The sequence below is a fragment of the Taudactylus pleione genome, unplaced genomic scaffold (assembly GCF_031769625.1).
Source record: "Taudactylus pleione unplaced genomic scaffold, aTauple2 ptg000016l, whole genome shotgun sequence".
Classification (NCBI taxonomy): Eukaryota; Metazoa; Chordata; class Amphibia; order Anura; family Myobatrachidae; genus Taudactylus; species Taudactylus pleione.
Genome location: NW_028284418.1, coordinates 17,238,988 through 17,257,632, shown reverse-complemented (window position 1 = coordinate 17,257,632; position 18,645 = coordinate 17,238,988). Strand labels below are relative to the sequence as shown.

At 33.3% G+C, this 18,645-nt stretch overlaps 8 non-coding genes across 8 annotated transcripts; all 8 read left to right on the top strand.

The window, feature by feature from the left end:
- The first annotated feature begins 2,345 nt into the window (after positions 1 to 2,345).
- Positions 2,346 to 2,427, top strand: TRNAL-UAG (transfer RNA leucine (anticodon UAG)). The gene has a single exon. It is a non-coding gene; the product is annotated as a tRNA-Leu (tRNA).
- Positions 2,428 to 4,077: 1,650 nt separating this feature from the next.
- Positions 4,078 to 4,159, top strand: TRNAL-UAG (transfer RNA leucine (anticodon UAG)). The gene has a single exon. It is a non-coding gene; the product is annotated as a tRNA-Leu (tRNA).
- A 1,651-nt stretch (positions 4,160 to 5,810) lies between these two features.
- On the top strand, positions 5,811 to 5,892 carry TRNAL-UAG (transfer RNA leucine (anticodon UAG)). The gene has a single exon. It is a non-coding gene; the product is annotated as a tRNA-Leu (tRNA).
- Positions 5,893 to 9,273: 3,381 nt separating this feature from the next.
- On the top strand, positions 9,274 to 9,355 carry TRNAL-UAG (transfer RNA leucine (anticodon UAG)). The gene has a single exon. It is a non-coding gene; the product is annotated as a tRNA-Leu (tRNA).
- A 1,650-nt stretch (positions 9,356 to 11,005) lies between these two features.
- On the top strand, positions 11,006 to 11,087 carry TRNAL-UAG (transfer RNA leucine (anticodon UAG)). The gene has a single exon. It is a non-coding gene; the product is annotated as a tRNA-Leu (tRNA).
- A 1,650-nt stretch (positions 11,088 to 12,737) lies between these two features.
- Positions 12,738 to 12,819, top strand: TRNAL-UAG (transfer RNA leucine (anticodon UAG)). Its single transcript has one exon. It is a non-coding gene; the product is annotated as a tRNA-Leu (tRNA).
- A 3,383-nt stretch (positions 12,820 to 16,202) lies between these two features.
- Positions 16,203 to 16,284, top strand: TRNAL-UAG (transfer RNA leucine (anticodon UAG)). The gene has a single exon. It is a non-coding gene; the product is annotated as a tRNA-Leu (tRNA).
- Positions 16,285 to 17,934: 1,650 nt separating this feature from the next.
- TRNAL-UAG (transfer RNA leucine (anticodon UAG)) lies at positions 17,935 to 18,016 on the top strand. Its single transcript has one exon. It is a non-coding gene; the product is annotated as a tRNA-Leu (tRNA).
- Positions 18,017 to 18,645: the final 629 nt, after the last annotated feature.

Sequence of the window (18,645 nt, the reverse complement as noted above, 5' to 3'; positions counted from 1 at the left end):
TGACATTCCAGATATGAGAGTTAAAATATTTTAAAGTGTACAGCAGGTTGTAGGATGACAGAGCTATTCAAGCTGCTGGAATCAAATCCCACTGCTGCCATATTTATTCTCCAAGGAGAAGATCCAGTGATATATATCAAAGTGTATTCCTAAAGTAGATAAGGTATAAAAGAAGCTAAATTTGGTTGGTGGAAGCACACCATAAGCTGTCACATGCAGTAACTCAAAACAAGTTATCATGGTTTTAATAGTTTTCTCAAACCTTTTTTAGAACTATCTAAATTGTATTGTTGCTCTCAAAAAGTGGCTTTGAATATCTCTGCGATCTACATTATGCATCTAGCAAGCATCTCAATTTTTGAATATGTCAGTTAAAACAAACAAAAAGTAACTGAGAAAATTAAAAAATCAGTTCTCATCAATATTACCAAGTAAAACAAGGATGTTTTTACCTTTCATTGAATTCTTGTATTAGCGTATTGTTTATCATTTCATAGACTTTTAACATGACACTTCTTTCCAAGTGTCGCTTTAAAACAAAATTAAACATTTAATTTGCAGCAATCTTAATTAAATGAAAGATCTGTGAGATAAGAACTCCATGTGTGCCAGTGGTAGCATGGCCGAGCAGTCTAGGGCGCTGGATGTAGGCTCCAGTCTCTTCGGAGGTGTGGGTTCAAATTCCACTGCTGCCAATCTTATTTTCCAAAGAATTGATTTTTGATCAGATATTAACCTACTGAAAAAGGTTGGTGATAGTACCCTGCATTAGCCACCAAGTTCCCAACAGTTCATCATAGTTGCAACAGTCTTCTCAAACCTTTAAAATAATGATATCTGCTAACAATAAAGATATTCAAATTTTAATGTTGCATGAAGTAATTATGTGCCCTATCAGAACTAATATTTTATTACTTCATGCATCTCAATTTCTTTTGTTATTTCAATGAAAATAAACAAAATGCAATTCAATAAAAAATCTGAATTTCTCATCGGATTTATGTTTAATAATGAACTTTCTTTTAACCTTTGCTGACATCTTTTCAATTAATACTTTAAAACAAAAAAACCCTTTTAACTTGATGTTCTAGATCTGTGAGCTACCCTAACAACATGCACATGTGGTATCATGGCCGAGCAGTCTAAGGCGCTGGATTAAGGCTCCAGTCTCTTTGGAGGCGTGGGTGCAAATCTCACTACTGCCATCTTTATTATACAAAGAGAAGGGCAGTTATTGATGGCAAAGTGATTCTTTTTTTCCATTAGATAGGATATTACCCAACTGAAGTTGGTTGGTGGAAGATTCCTATAGCTACTCAACAGTTCATCATTGTTACAAGAGACTTCCCAAACGTTTTAAAAATGTTATCTGCTAAGAGTAAAGATGAGCCAAAATTAAGTTGGCATGAAGTAATTAGAAGTAATATCATAACTAATATTTATTTACTGAGTGGTCTTATCATACAATTAGAGATGGAAATGTTGGCAACGTGACTCATTGGTATAAATTGATGGATTTATATTCTGATTTCTCTATCTTTCCTATCTTTCTGGATTTTAATCTCACAGCTGTCTATTTTAGGCATTTGAATAGTACTTCAAAGTTATTTGGATACATCAGTTGCACAAAATGAAGAAAATCTGAAGAGAAATATAATCATTACTTGTTAAATGTACCTGGCTTCTTTTACATTTTATCTCTGCTTTTCCTGACTTTGGGTAAAGTTTTGAATGACATTCCAGATATGAGAGTTAAAATATTTTAAAGTGTACAGCAGGTTGTAGGATGACAGAGCTATTCAAGCTGCTGGAATCAAATCCCACTGCTGCCATATTTATTCTCCAAGGAGAAGATCCAGTGATATATATCAAAGTGTATTCCTAAAGTAGATAAGGTATAAAAGAAGCTAAATTTGGTTGGTGGAAGCACACCATAAGCTGTCACATGCAGTAACTCAAAACAAGTTATCATGGTTTTAATAGTTTTCTCAAACCTTTTTTAGAACTATCTAAATTGTATTGTTGCTCTCAAAAAGTGGCTTTCAATATCTCTGCGATCTACATTATGCATCTAGCAAGCATCTCAATTTTTGAATATGTCAGTTAAAACAAACAAAAAGTAACTGAGAAAATTAAAAAATCAGTTCTCATCAATATTACCAAGTAAAACAAGGATGTTTTTACCTTTCATTGAATTCTTGTATTAGCGTATTGTTTATCATTTCATAGACTTTTAACATGACACTTCTTTCCAAGTGTCGCTTTAAAACAAAATTAAACATTTAATTTGCAGCAATCTTAATTAAATGAAAGATCTGTGAGATAAGAACTCCATGTGTGCCAGTGGTAGCATGGCCGAGCGGTCTAAGGCGCTGGATGTAGGCTCCAGTCTCTTCGGAGGCGTGGGTTCAAATCACACTGCTGCCAATTTTATTTTCCAAAGAATTGATTTTTGATCAGATATTAACCAACTGAAAAAGGTTGGTGATAGTACCCTGCATTAGCCACCAAGTTCCCAACAGTTCATCATAGTTGCAACAGTCTTCTCAAACCTTTAAAATAATGATATCTGCTAACAATAAAGATATTCAAATTTTAATTTTGCATGAAGTAATTATGTGCCCTATCAGAACTAATATTTTATTACTTCATGCATCTCAATTTCTTTTGTTATTTCAATGAAAATAAACAAAATGCAATTCAATAAAAAATCTGAATTTCTCATCGGATTTATGTTTAATAATGAACTTTCTTTTAACCTTTGCTGACATCTTTTCAATTAATACTTTAAAACAAAAAAACCCTTTTATTTTGATGTTCTAGATCTGTGAGCTACCCTAACAACATGCACATGTGGTAGCATGGCCGAGCAGTCTAAAGCGCTGGATTAAGGCTCCAGTCTCTTTGGAGGCGTGGGTGCAAATCTCACTACTGCCATCTTTATTATACAAAGAGTAGGGCAGTTATTGATGGCAAAGTGATTCTTTTTTTCCATTAGATAGGATATTACCCAACTGAAGTTGGTTGGTGGAAGATTCCTATAGCTACTCAACAGTTCATCATTGTTACAAGAGACTTCCCAAACGTTTTAAAAATGTTATCTGCTAAGAGTAAAGATGAGCCAAAATTAAGTTGGCATGAATTAATTAGAAGTAATATCATAACTAATATTTAATTACTGAGTGGTCTTATCATACAATTAGAGATGGAAATGTTGGCAACGTGACTCATTGGTATAAATTGATGGATTTATATTCCGATTTCTCTATCTTTCCTATCTCTCTGGATTTTAATCTCACAGCTGTCTATTTTAGGCATTTGAATAATACTTAAAAGTTATTTGGATACATCAGTTGCACTAAATGAAGGAAATTTGAAGACAAATATAATCATTACTTGTTAAATGTACCTGGCTTCTTTTGCATTTTATCTCAGCTTTTCCTGACTTTGGGTAAAGTTTTCAATGACATTCCAGATATGAGAGCTAAAATATTTTAAAGTGTTAAGCGGGTTGTAGGATGACAGAGCTATTCAAGCTGCTGGAATCAAATCCCACTGCTGCCATATTTATTCTCCAAGGAGAAGATCCAGTGATATATATCAAAGTGCTTTCCTAAAGTAGATAAGGTATAAAAGAAGCTAAATTTGGTTAGTGGAAGCACACCATAAGCTGTCACATGCAGTAGCTCAAAACAAGTTATCATGGTTTTAATAGTTTTCTCAAACCTTTTTTAGAACTATCTAAAATGTATTGTTGCTCTCAAAAAGTGGCTTTGAATATCTCTGCGATCTACATGATGCATCTAGCAAGCATCTCAATTTTTGAATATGTCAGGTAAAACAAACAAAAAGTAACTGAGAAAATTAAAAAATCAGTTCTCATCAATATTACCAAGTAAAACATGGATGTTTTTACCTTTCATTGAAATCTTGTATTAGCGAATTGTTTTTCATTACATAGACTTTTAACATGACACTTCTTTCCAAGTGTCGCTTTAAAACAAAATTAAACATTTAATTTGCAGCAATATTAATTATATGAAAGATCTGTGAGATAAGAACTCCATGTGTGCCAGTGGTAGCATGGCCGAGCGGTCTAAGGCGCTGGATTTAGGCTCCAGTCTCTTCGGAGGCATGGGTACAAATCCCACTGCTGCCAATCTTATTTTCCAAAGAATTGATTTTAGATCAGATATTAACCAACTGAAAAAGGTTGGTGATAGTACCCTGCATTAGCCACCAAGTTCCCAACAGTTCATCATAGTTGCAACAGTCTATTCAAACCTTTAAAATAATGATATCTGCTAACAATAAAGATATTCAAATTTAAATTTTGCATGAAGTAATTATGTGCCCTATCAGAACTAATATTTTATTACTTCATGCATCTCAATTTCTTTTGTTATTTCAATGAAAATAAACAAAATGCAATTCTATAAAAAAATCTGAATTTCTCATCGGATTTATGTTTAATAATGAACTTTCTTTTAACTTTTGCTGACATCTTTTCAATTAATACTTTAAAACAAAAAAACCCTTTTATTTTGATGTTCTAGATCTGTGAGCTACCCTAACAACATGCACATGTGGTAGCATGGCCGAGCAATCTAAGGCGCTGGATTAAGGCTCCAGTCTCTTTGGAGGTGTGGGTGCAAATCTCACTACTGCCATCTTTATTATACAAAGAGTAGGGCAGTTATTGATGGCAAAGTGATTCTTTTTTTCCATTAGATAGGATATTACCCAACTGAAGTTGGTTGGTGGAAGATTCCTATAGCTACTCAACAGTTCATCATTGTTACAAGAGACTTCCCAAACGTTTTAAAAATGTTATCTGCTAAGAGTAAAGATGAGCCAAAATTAAGTTGGCATGAAGTAATTAGAAGTAATATCATAACTAATATTTAATTACTGAGTGGTCTTATCATACAATTAGAGATGGAAATGTTGGCAACGTGACTCATTGGGATAAATTGATGGATTTATATTCCGCTTTCTCTATCTTTCCTATCTTTCTGGATTTTAATCTCACAGCTGTCTATCTTAGGCATTTGAATAGTACTTCAAAGTTATTTGGATCCATCAGTTGCACTAAATGAAGGAAATCTGAAGACAAATATAATCATTACTTGTTAAATGTACCTGGCTTCTTTTACATTTTATCTCAGCTTTTCCTGACTTTGGGTAAAGTTTTGAATGACATTCCAGATATGAGAGTTAAAATATTTTAAAGTGTACAGCAGGTTGTAGGATGACAGAGCTATTCAAGCTGCTGGAATCAAATCCCACTGCTGCCATATTTATTCTCCAAGGAGAAGATCCAGTGATATATATCAAAGTGTATTCCTAAAGTAGATAAGGTATAAAAGAAGCTAAATTTGGTTGGTGGAAGCACACCATAAGCTGTCACATGCAGTAACTCAAAACAAGTTATCATGGTTTTAATAGTTTTCTCAAACCTTTTTTAGAACTATCTAAATTGTATTGTTGCTCTCAAAAAGTGGCTTTGAATATCTCTGCGATCTACATTATGCATCTAGCAAGCATCTCAATTTTTGAATATGTCAGTTAAAACAAACAAAAAGTAACTGAGAAAATTAAAAAATCAGTTCTCATCAATATTACCAAGTAAAACAAGGATGTTTTTACCTTTCATTGAATTCTTGTATTAGCGTATTGTTTATCATTTCATAGACTTTTAACATGACACTTCTTTCCAAGTGTCGCTTTAAAACAAAATTAAACATTTAATTTGCAGCAATCTTAATTAAATGAAAGATCTGTGAGATAAGAACTCCATGTGTGCCAGTGGTAGCATGGCCGAGCGGTCTAGGGCGCTGGATGTAGGCTCCAGTCTCTTCGGAGGTGTGGGTTCAAATCCCACTGCTGCCAATCTTATTTTCCAAAGAATTGATTTTTGATCAGATATTAACCTACTGAAAAAGGTTGGTGATAGTACCCTGCATTAGCCACCAAGTTCCCAACAGTTCATCATAGTTGCAACAGTCTTCTCAAACCTTTAAAATAATGATATCTGCTAACAATAAAGATATTCAAATTTTAATGTTGCATGAAGTAATTATGTGCCCTATCAGAACTAATATTTTATTACTTCATGCATCTCAATTTCTTTTGTTATTTCAATGAAAATAAACAAAATGCAATTCAATAAAAAATCTGAATTTCTCATCGGATTTATGTTTAATAATGAACTTTCTTTTAACCTTTTCTGACATCTTTTCAATTAATACTTTAAAACAAAAAAACCCTTTTAACTTGATGTTCTAGATCTGTGAGCTACCCTAACAACATGCACATGTGGTATCATGGCCGAGCAGTCTAAGGCGCTGGATTAAGGCTCCAGTCTCTTTGGAGGCGTGGGTGCAAATCTCACTACTGCCATCTTTATTATACAAAGAGTAGGGCAGTTATTGATGGCAAAGTGATTCTTTTTTTCCATTAGATAGGATATTACCCAACTGAAGTTGGTTGGTGGAAGATTCCTATAGCTACTCAACAGTTCATCATTGTTACAAGAGACTTCCCAAACATTTTAAAAATGTTATCTGCTAAGAGTAAAGATGAGCCAAAATTAAGTTGGCATGAATTAATTAGAAGTAATATCATAACTAATATTTAATTACTGAGTGGTCTTATCATACAATTAGAGATGGAAATGTTGGCAACGTGACTCATTGGTATAAATTAATGGATTTATATTCCGATTTCTCTATCTTTCCTATCTCTCTGGATTTTAATCTCACAGCTGTCTATTTTAGGCATTTGAATAATACTTAAAAGTTATTTGGATACATCAGTTGCACTAAATGAAGGAAAATTGAAGACAAATATAATCATTACTTGTTAAATGTACCTGGCTTCTTTTGCATTTTATCTCAGCTTTTCCTGACTTTGGGTAAAGTTTTGATTGACATTCCAGATATGAGAGCTAAAATATTTTAAAGTGTACAGCAGGTTGTAGGATGACAGAGCTATTCAAGCTGCTGGAATCAAATCCCACTGCTGCCATATTTATTCTCCAAGGAGAAGATCCAGTGATATATATCAAAGTGTATTCCCAAAGTAGATAAGGTATAAAAGAAGCTAAATTTGGTTGGTGGAAGCACACCATAAGCTGTCACATGCAGTAGCTCAAAACAAGTTATCATGGTTTTAATAGTTTTCTCAAACCTTTTTCAGAACTATCTAAAATGTATTGTTGCTCTCAAAAAGTGGCTTTGAATATCTCTGCGATCTACATCATGCATCTAGCAAGCATCTCAATTTTTGAATATGTCAGTTAAAACAAACAAAAAGTAACTGAGAAAATTAAAAAATCAGTTCTCATCAATATTACCAAGAAAAACATGGATGTTTTTACCTTTCATTGAAATCTTGTATTAGCGAATTGTTTTTCATTACATAGACTTTTAACATGACACTTCTTTCCAAGTGTCGCTTTAAAACAAAATTAAACATTTAATTTGCAGCAATCTTAATTATATGAAAGATCTGTGAGATAAGAACTCCATGTGTGCCAGTGGTAGCATGGCCGAGCGGTCTAAGGCGCTGGATGTAGGCTCCAGTCTCTTCAGAGGTGTGGGTTCAAATACCACAGCTGCCAATCTTATTTTCCAAAGAATTGATTTTTGATCAGATATTAACCAACTGAAAAAGGTTGGTGATAGTACCCTGCATTAGCCACAAAGTTCCCAACAGTTCATCATAGTTGCAACAGTCTTCTCAAACCTTTAAAATAATGATATTTGCTAACAATAAAGATATTCAAATTTTAATGTTGCATGAAGTAATTATGTGCCCTATCAGAACTAATATTTTATTACTTCAAGCATCTCAATTTCTTTTGTTATTTCAATGAAAATAAACAAAATGCAATTCAATAAAAAATCTGAATTTCTCATCGGATTTATGTTTAATAATGAACTTTCTTTTAACCTTTGCTGACATCTTTTCAATTAATACTTTAAAACAAAAAACCCCTTTAATTTTGATGTTCTAGATCTGTGAGCTAACCTAACAACATGCACATGTGGTAGCATGGCCGAGCAGTCTAAGGCGCTGGATTAAGGCTCCAGTCTCTTTGGAGGCGTGGGTGCAAATCTCACTACTGCCATCTTTATTATACAAAGAGTAGGGCAGTTATTGATGGCAAAGTGATTCTTTTTTTCCATTAGATAGGATATTACCCAGCTGAAGTTGGTTGGTGGAAGATTCCTATAGCTACTCAACAGTTCATCATTGTTACAAGAGACTTCCCAAACGTTTTAAAAATGTTTTCTGCTAAGAGTAAAGATGAGCCAAAATTAAGTTGGCATAAAGTAATTAGAAGTAATATCATAACTAATATTTAATTACTGAGTGGTCTTATCATACAATTAGAGATGGAAATGTTGGCAACGTGACTCATTGGTATAAATTGATGGATTTATATTCCGATTTCTCTATCTTTCCTATCTTTCTGGATTTTAATCTCACAGCTGTCTATCTTAGGCATTTGAATAGTACTTCAAAGTTATTTGGATACATCAGTTGCACTAAATGAAGGAAATCTGAAGACAAATATAATCATTACTTGTTAAATGTACCTTGCTTCTTTTACATTTTATCTCTGCTTTTCCTGACTTTGGGTAAAGTTTTGAATGACATTCCAGATATGAGAGTTAAAATATTTTAAAGTGTACAGCAGGTTGTAGGATGACAGAGCTATTCAAGCTGCTGGAATCAAATCCCACTGCTGCCATATTTATTCTCCAAGGAGAAGATCCAGTGATATATATCAAAATTTATTCCTAAAGTAGATAAGGTATAAAAGAAGCTAAATTTGCTTGGTGGAAGCACACCATAAGCTGTCACATGCAGTAGCTCAAAACAAGTTATCATGGTTTTAATAGTTTTCTCAAACCTTTTTTAGAACTATCTAAATGTATTGTTGCTCTCAAAAAGTGGCTTTGAATATCTCTGCGATCTACATTATGCATCTAGCAAGCATCTCAATTTTTGAATATGTCAGTTAAAACAAACAAAAAGTAACTGAGAAAATTAAAAAATAAGTTCTCATCAATATTACCAAGTAAAACATGGATGTTTTTACCTTTCATTGAAATCTTGTATTAGCGAAATGTTTATCATTTCATAGACATTTAACATGACTCTTCTTTCCAAGTGTCACTTTAAAACAAAATTAAACATTTAATTTGCAGCAATCTTAATTATATGAAAGATCTGTGAGATAAGAACGCCAAGTGTGCCAGTTGTAGCATGGCCGAGTGGTCTAAGGCGCTGGATTTAGGCTCCAGTCTCTTCGGAGGCGTGGGTTCAAATCCCACTGCTGCCAATCTTATTTTCCGAAGAATTGATTTTTGATCAGATATTAACCAACTGAAAAAGGTTGGTGATAGTACCCTGCATTAGCCACCAAGTTCCCAACAGTTCATCATGGTTGCAACAGTCTTCTCAAACCTTTAAAATAATGATATCTGCTAACAATAAAGATATTCAAATTTTAATTTTGCATGAAGTAATTATGTGCCCTATCAGAACTAATATTTTATTACTTCATGCATCTCAATATCTTTTGTTATTTCAATGAAAATAAACAAAATGCAATTCAAAAAAAAATCTGAATTTCACATCGGATTTATGTTTAATAATGAACTTTCTTTTAACCTTTGCTGACATCTTTTCAATTAATACTTTAAAACAAAAAAACCCTTTAATTTTGATGTTCTAGATCTGTGAGCTAACCTAACAACATGCACATGTGGTAGCATGGCCGAGCAGTCTAAGGCGCTGGATTAAGGCTCCAGTCTCTTTGGAGGCGTGGTTGCAAATCTCACTACTGCCATCTTTATTATACAAAGAGTAGGGCAGTTATTGATGGCAAAGTGATTCTTTTTTTCCATTAGATAGGATATTACCCAGCTGAAGTTGGTTGGTGGAAGATTCCTATAGCTACTCAACAGTTCATCATTGTTACAAGAGACTTCCCAAACGTTTTAAAAATGTTTTCTGCTAAGAGTAAAGATGAGCCAAAATTAAGTTGGCATAAAGTAATTAGAAGTAATATCATAACTAATATTTAATTACTGAGTGGTCTTATCATACAATTAGAGATGGAAATGTTGGCAACGTGACTCATTGGTATAAATTGATGGATTTATATTCTGATTTCTCTATCTTTCCTATCTTTCTGGATTTTAATCTCACAGCTGTCTATCTTAGGCATTTGAATAGTACTTCAAAGTTATTTGGATACATCAGTTGCACTAAATGAAGGAAATCTGAAGACAAATATAATCATTACTTGTTAAATGTACCTTGCTTCTTTTACATTTTATCTCTGCTTTTCCTGACTTTGGGTAAAGTTTTGAATGACATTCCAGATATGAGAGTTAAAATATTTTAAAGTGTACAGCAGGTTGTAGGATGACAGAGCTATTCAAGCTGCTGGAATCAAATCCCACTGCTGCCATATTTATTCTCCAAGGAGAAGATCCAGTGATATATATCAAAATTTATTCCTAAAGTAGATAAGGTATAAAAGAAGCTAAATTTGCTTGGTGGAAGCACACCATAAGCTGTCACATGCAGTAGCTCAAAACAAGTTATCATGGTTTTAATAGTTTTCTCAAACCTTTTTCAGAACTATCTAAAATGTATTGTTGCTCTCAAAAAGTGGCTTTGAATATCTCTGCGATCTACATCATGCATCTAGCAAGCATCTCAATTTTTGAATATGTCAGTTAAAACAAACAAAAAGTAACTGAGAAAATTAAAAAATCAGTTCTCATCAATATTACCAAGTAAAACATGGATGTTTTTACCTTTCATTGAAATCTTGTATTAGCGAATTGTTTTTCATTACATAGACTTTTAACATGACTCTTCTTTCCAAGTGTCGCTTTAAAACAAAATTAAACATTTAATTTGCAGCAATCTTAATTATATGAAAGAGTTGTGAGATAAGAACTCCATGTGTGCCAGTGGTAGCATGGCCGAGCGGTCTAAGGCGCTGGATGTAGGCTCCAGTCTCTTCAGAGGTGTGGGTTCAAATCCCACAGCTGCCAATCTTATTTTCCAAAGAATTGATTTTTGATCAGATATTAACCAACTGAAAAAGGTTGGTGATAGTACCCTGCATTAGCCACCAAGTTCCCAACAGTTCATCATGGTTGCAACAGTCTTCTCAAACCTTTAAAATAATGATATCTGCTAACAATAAAGATATTCAAATTTTAATTTTGCATGAAGTAATTATGTGCCCTATCAGAACTAATATTTTATTACTTCAAGCATCTCAATTTCTTTTGTTATTTCAATGAAAATAAACAAAATGCAATTCAATAAAAAATCTGAATTTCTCATCGGATTTATGTTTAATAATGAACTTTCTTTTAACCTTTGCTGACATCTTTTCAATTAATACTTTAAAACAAAAAACCCCTTTAATTTTGATGTTCTAGATCTGTGAGCTAACCTAACAACATGCACATGTGGTAGCATGGCCGAGCAGTCTAAGGCGCTGGATTAAGGCTCCAGTCTCTTTGGAGGCGTGGGTGCAAATCTCACTACTGCCATCTTTATTATACAAAGAGTAGGGCAGTTATTGATGGCAAAGTGATTCTTTTTTTCCATTAGATAGGATATTACCCAGCTGAAGTTGGTTGGTGGAAGATTCCTATAGCTACTCAACAGTTCATCATTGTTACAAGAGACTTCCCAAACGTTTTAAAAATGTTTTCTGCTAAGAGTAAAGATGAGCCAAAATTAAGTTGGCATAAAGTAATTAGAAGTAATATCATAACTAATATTTAATTACTGATTGGTCTTATCATACAATTAGAGATGGAAATGTTGGCAACGTGACTCATTGGTATAAATTGATGGATTCATATTCCGATTTCTCTATCTTTCCTATCTTTCTGGATTTTAATCTCACAGCTGTCTATCTTAGGCATTTGAATAGTACTTCAAAGTTATTTGGATACATCAGTTGCACTAAATGAAGGAAATCTGAAGACAAATATAATCATTACTTGTTAAATGTACCTTGCTTCTTTTACATTTTATCTCTGCTTTTCCTGACTTTGGGTAAAGTTTTGAATGACATTCCAGATATGAGAGTTAAAATATTTTAAAGTGTACAGCAGGTTGTAGGATGACAGAGTTATTCAAGCTGCTGGAATCAAATCCCACTGCTGCCATATTTATTCTCCAAGGAGAAGATCCAGTGATATATATCAAAATTTATTCCTAAAGTAGATAAGGTATAAAAGAAGCTAAATTTGCTTGGTGGAAGCACACCATAAGCTGTCACATGCAGTAGCTCAAAACAAGTTATCATGGTTTTAATAGTTTTCTCAAACCTTTTTTAGAACTATCTAAAATTTATTGTTGCTCTCAAAAAGTGGCTTTGAATATCTCTGCGATCTACATTATGCATCTAGCAAGCATCTCAATTTTTGAATATGTCAGTTAAAACAAACAAAAAGTAACTGAGAAAATTAAAAAATCAGTTCTCATCAATATTACCAAGTAAAACATGGATGTTTTTACCTTTCATTGAAATCTTGTATTAGCGAAATGTTTATCATTTCATAGACATTTAACATGACTCTTCTTTCCAAGTGTCACTTTAAAACAAAATTAAACATTTAATTTGCAGCAATCTTAATTATATGAAAGATCTGTGAGATAAGAACTCCATGTGTGCCAGTGGTAGCATGGCCGAGTGGTCTAAGGCGCTGGATTTAGGCTCCAGTCTCTTTGGAGGCGTGGGTTCAAATCCCACTGCTGCCAATCTTATTTTCCGAAGAATTGATTTTTGATCAGATATTAACCAACTGAAAAAGGTTGGTGATAGTACCCTGCATTAGCCACCAAGTTCCCAACAGTTCATCATGGTTGCAACAGTCTTCTCAAACCTTTAAAATAATGATATCTGCTAACAATAAAGATATTCAAATTTTAATTTTGCATGAAGTAATTATGTGCCCTATCAGAACTAATATTTTATTACTTCATGCATCTCAATTTCTTTTGTTATTTCAATGAAAATAAACAAAATGCAATTCAAAAAAAAATCTGAATTTCACATCGGATTTATGTTTAATAATGAACTTTCTTTTAACCTTTGCTGACATCTTTTCAATTAATACTTTAAAACAAAAAAACCCTTTAATTTTGATGTTCTAGATCTGTGAGCTAACCTAACAACATGCACATGTGGTAGCATGGCATAGCAGTCTAAGGCGCTGGATTAAGGCTCCAGTCTCTTTGGAGGCGTGGGTGCAAATCTCACTACTGCCATCTTTATTATACAAAGAGTAGGGCAGTTATTGATGGCAAAGTGATTCTTTTTTTCCATTAGATAGGATATTACCCAGCTGAAGTTGGTTGGAGGAAGATTCCTATAGCTACTCAACAGTTCATCATTGTTACAAGAGACTTCCCAAACGTTTTAAAAATGTTTTCTGCTAAGAGTAAAGATGAGCCAAAATTAAGTTGGCATAAAGTAATTAGAAGTAATATCATAACTAATATTTAATTACTGAGTGGTCTTATCATACAATTAGAGATGGAAATGTTGGCAACGTGACTCATTGGTATAAATTGATGGATTTATATTCCGATTTCTCTATCTTTCCTATCTTTCTGGATTTTAATCTCACAGCTGTCTATCTTAGGCATTTGAATAGTACTTCAAAGTTATTTGGATACATCAGTTGCACTAAATGAAGGAAATCTGAAGACAAATATAATCATTACTTGTTAAATGTACCTTGCTTCTGTTACATTTTATCTCTGCTTTTCCTGACTTTGGGTAAAGTTTTGAATGACATTCCAGATATGAGAGTTAAAATATTTTAAAGTGTACAGCAGGTTGTAGGATGACAGAGCTATTCAAGCTGCTGGAATCAAATCCCACTGCTGCCATATTTATTCTCCAAGGAGAAGATCCAGTGATATATATCAAAATTTATTCCTAAAGTAGATAAGGTATAAAAGAAGCTAAATTTGCTTGGTGGAAGCACACCATAAGCTGTCACATGCAGTAGCTCAAAACAAGTTATCATGGTTTTAATAGTTTTCTCAAACCTTTTTCAGAACTATCTAAAATGTATTGTTGCTCTCAAAAAGTGGCTTTGAATATCTCTGCGATCTACATCATGCATCTAGCAAGCATCTCAATTTTTGAATATGTCAGTTAAAACAAACAAAAAGTAACTGAGAAAATTAAAAAATCAGTTCTCATCAATATTACCAAGTAAAACATGGATGTTTTTACCTTTCATTGAAATCTTGTATTAGCGAATTGTTTTTCATTACATAGACTTTTAACATGACACTTCTTTCCAAGTGTCGCTTTAAAACAAAATTAAACATTTAATTTGCAGCAATCTTAATTATATGAAAGATCTGTGAGATAAGAACTCCATGTGTGCCAGTGGTAGCATGGCCGAGCGGTCTAAGGCGCTGGATGTAGGCTCCAGTCTCTTCGGAGGTGTGGGTTCAAATCCCACAGCTGCCAATCTTATTTTCCAAAGAATTGATTTTTGATCAGATATTAACCAACTGAAAAAGGTTGGTGATAGTACCCTGCATTAGCCACAAAGTTCCCAACAGTTCATCATAGTTGCAACAGTCTTCTCAAACCTTTAAAATAATGATATTTGCTAACAATAAAGATATTCAAATTTTAATGTTGCATGAAGTAATTATGTGCCCTATCAGAACTAATATTTTATTACTTCAAGCATCTCAATTTCTTTTGTTATTTCAATGAAAATAAACAAAATGCAATTCAATAAAAAATCTGAATTTCTCATCGGATTTATGTTTAATAATGAACTTTCTTTTAACCTTTGCTGACATCTTTTCAATTAATACTTTAAAACAAAAAAACCCCTTTAATTTTGATGTTCTAGATCTGTGAGCTAACCTAACAACATGCACATGTGGTAGCATGGCCGAGCAGTCTAAGGCGCTGGATTAAGGCTCCAGTCTCTTTGGAGGCGTGGGTGCAAATCTCACTACTGCCATCTTTATTATACAAAGAGTAGGGCAGTTATTGATGGCAAAGTGATTCTTTTTTTCCATTAGATAGGATATTACCCAGCTGAAGTTGGTTGGTGGAAGATTCCTATAGCTACTCAACAGTTCATCATTGTTACAAGAGACTTCCCAAACGTTTTAAAAATGTTTTCTGCTAAGAGTAAAGATGAGCCAAAATTAAGTTGGCATAAAGTAATTAGAAGTAATATCATAACTAATATTTAATTACTGAGTGGTCTTATCATACAATTAGAGATGGAAATGTTGGCAACGTGACTCATTGGTATAAATTGATGGATTTATATTCCGATTTCTCTATCTTTCCTATCTTTCTGGATTTTAATCTCACAGCTGTCTATCTTAGGCATTTGAATAGTACTTCAAAGTTATTTGGATACATCAGTTGCACTAAATGAAGGAAATCTGAAGACAAATATAATCATTACTTGTTAAATGTACCTTGCTTCTTTTACATTTTATCTCTGCTTTTCCTGACTTTGGGTAAAGTTTTGAATGACATTCCAGATATGAGAGTTAAAATATTTTAAAGTGTACAGCAGGTTGTAGGATGACAGAGCTATTCAAGCTGCTGGAATCAAATCCCACTGCTGCCATATTTATTCTCCAAGGAGAAGATCCAGTGATATATATCAAAATTTATTCCTAAAGTAGATAAGGTATAAAAGAAGCTAAATTTGCTTGGTGGAAGCACACCATAAGCTGTCACATGCAGTAGCTCAAAACAAGTTATCATGGTTTTAATAGTTTTCTCAAACCTTTTTTAGAACTATCTAAAATGTATTGTTGCTCTCAAAAAGTGGCTTTGAATATCTCTGCGATCTACATCATGCATCTAGCAAGCATCTCAATTTTTGAATATGTCAGTTAAAACAAACAAAAAGTAACTGAGAAAATTAAAAAATCAGTTCTCATCAATATTACCAAGTAAAACATGGATGTTTTTACCTTTCATTGAAATCTTGTATTAGCGAAATGTTTATCATTTCATAGACATTTAACATGACTCTTCTTTCCAAGTGTCACTTTAAAACAAAATTAAACATTTAATTTGCAGCAATCTTAATTATATGAAAGATCTGTGAGATAAGAACTCCAAGTGTGCCAGTGGTAGCATGGCCGAGTGGTCTAAGGCGCTGGATTTAGGCTCCAGTCTCTTCGGAGGCGTGGGTTCAAATCCCACTGCTGCCAATCTTATTTTCCGAAGAATTGATTTTTGATCAGATATTAACCAACTGAAAAAGGTTGGTGATAGTACCCTGCATTAGCCACCAAGTTCCCAACAGTTCATCATGGTTGCAACAGTCTTCTCAAACCTTTAAAATAATGATATCTGCTTACAATAAAGATATTCAAATTTTAATTTTGCATGAAGTAATTATGTGCCCTATCAGAACTAATATTTTATTACTTCATGCATCTCAATTTCTTTTGTTATTTCAATGAAAATAAACAAAATGCAATTCAAAAAAAAATCTGAATTTCACATCGGATTTATGTTTAATAATGAACTTTCTTTTAACCTTTGCTGACATCTTTTCAATTAATACTTTAAAACAAAAAAACCCTTTAATTTTGATGTTCTAGATCTGTGAGCTAACCTAACAACATGCACATGTGGTAGCATGGCATAGCAGTCTAAGGCGCTGGATTAAGGCTCCAGTCTCTTTGGAGGCGTGGGTGCAAATCTCACTACTGCCATCTTTATTATACAAAGAGTAGGGCAGTTATTGATGGCAAAGTGATTCTTTTTTTCCATTAGATAGGATATTACCCAGCTGAAGTTGGTTGGTGGAAGATTCCTATAGCTACTCAACAGTTCATCATTGTTACAAGAGACTTCCCAAACGTTTTAAAAATGTTTTCTGCTAAGAGTAAAGATGAGCCAAAATTAAGTTGGCATAAAGTAATTAGAAGTAATATCATAACTAATATTTAATTACTGAGTGGTCTTATCATACAATTAGAGATGGAAATGTTGGCAACGTGACTCATTGGTATAAATTGATGGATTTATATTCTGATTTCTCTATCTTTCCTATCTTTCTGGATTTTAATCTCACAGCTGTCTATCTTAGGCATTTGAATAGTACTTCAAAGTTATTTGGATACATCAGTTGCACTAAATGAAGGAAATCTGAAGACAAATATAATAATTACTTGTTAAATGTACCTTGCTTCTTTTACATTTTATCTCTGCTTTTCCTGACTTTGGGTAAAGTTTTGAATGACATTCCAGATATGAGAGTTAAAATTTTTTAAAGTGTACAGCAGGTTGTAGGATGACAGAGCTATTCAAGCTGCTGGAATCAAATCCCACTGCTGCCATATTTATTCTCCAAGGAGAAGATCCAGTGATATATATCAAAATTTATTCCTAAAGTAGATAAGGTATAAAAGAAGCTAAATTTGCTTGGTGGAAGCACACCATAAGCTGTCACATGCAGTAGCTCAAAACAAGTTATCATGGTTTTAATAGTTTTCTCAAACCTTTTTCAGAACTATCTAAAATGTATTGTTGCTCTCAAAAAGTGGCTTTGAATATCTCTGCGATCTACATCATGCATCTAGCAAGCATCTCAATTTTTGAATATGTCAGTTAAAACAAACAAAAAGTAACTGAGAAAATTAAAAAATCAGTTCTCATCAATATTACCAAGTAAAACATGGATGTTTTTACCTTTCATTGAAATCTTGTATTAGCGAATTGTTTTTCATTACATAGACTTTTAACATGACACTTCTTTCCAAGTGTCGCTTTAAAACAAAATTAAACATTTAATTTGCAGCAATCTTAATTATATGAAAGATCTGTGAGAGAAGAACTCCATGTGTGCCAGTGGTAGCATGGCCGAGCGGTCTAAGGCGCTGGATGTAGGCTCCAGTCTCTTTGGAGGTGTGGGTTCAAATCCCACAGCTGCCAATCTTATTTTCCAAAGAATTGATTTTTGATCAGATATTAACCAACTGAAAAAGGTTGGTGATAGTACCCTGCATTAGCCACAAAGTTCCGAACAGTTCATCATAGTTGCAACAGTCTTCTCAAACCTTTAAAATAATGATATTTGCTAACAATAAAGATATTCAAATTTTAATGTTGCATGAAGTAATTATGTGCCCTATCAGAACTAATATTTTATTACTTCAAGCATCTCAATTTCTTTTGTTATTTCAATGAAAATAAACAAAATGCAATTCAATAAAAAATCTGAATTTCTCATCGGATTTATGTTTAATAATGAACTTTCTTTTAACCTTTGCTGACATCTTTTCAATTAATACTTTAAAACAAAAAACCCCTTTAATTTTGATGTTCTAGATCTGTGAGCTAACCTAACAACATGCACATGTGGTAGCATGGCCGAGCAGTCTAAGGCGCTGGATTAAGGCTCCAGTCTCTTTGGAGGCGTGGGTGCAAATCTCACTACTGCCATCTTTATTATACAAAGAGTAGGGCAGTTATTGATGGCAAAGTGATTCTTTTTTCCATTAGATAGGATATTACCCAGCTGAAGTTGGTTGGTGGAAGATTCCTATAGCTACTCAACAGTT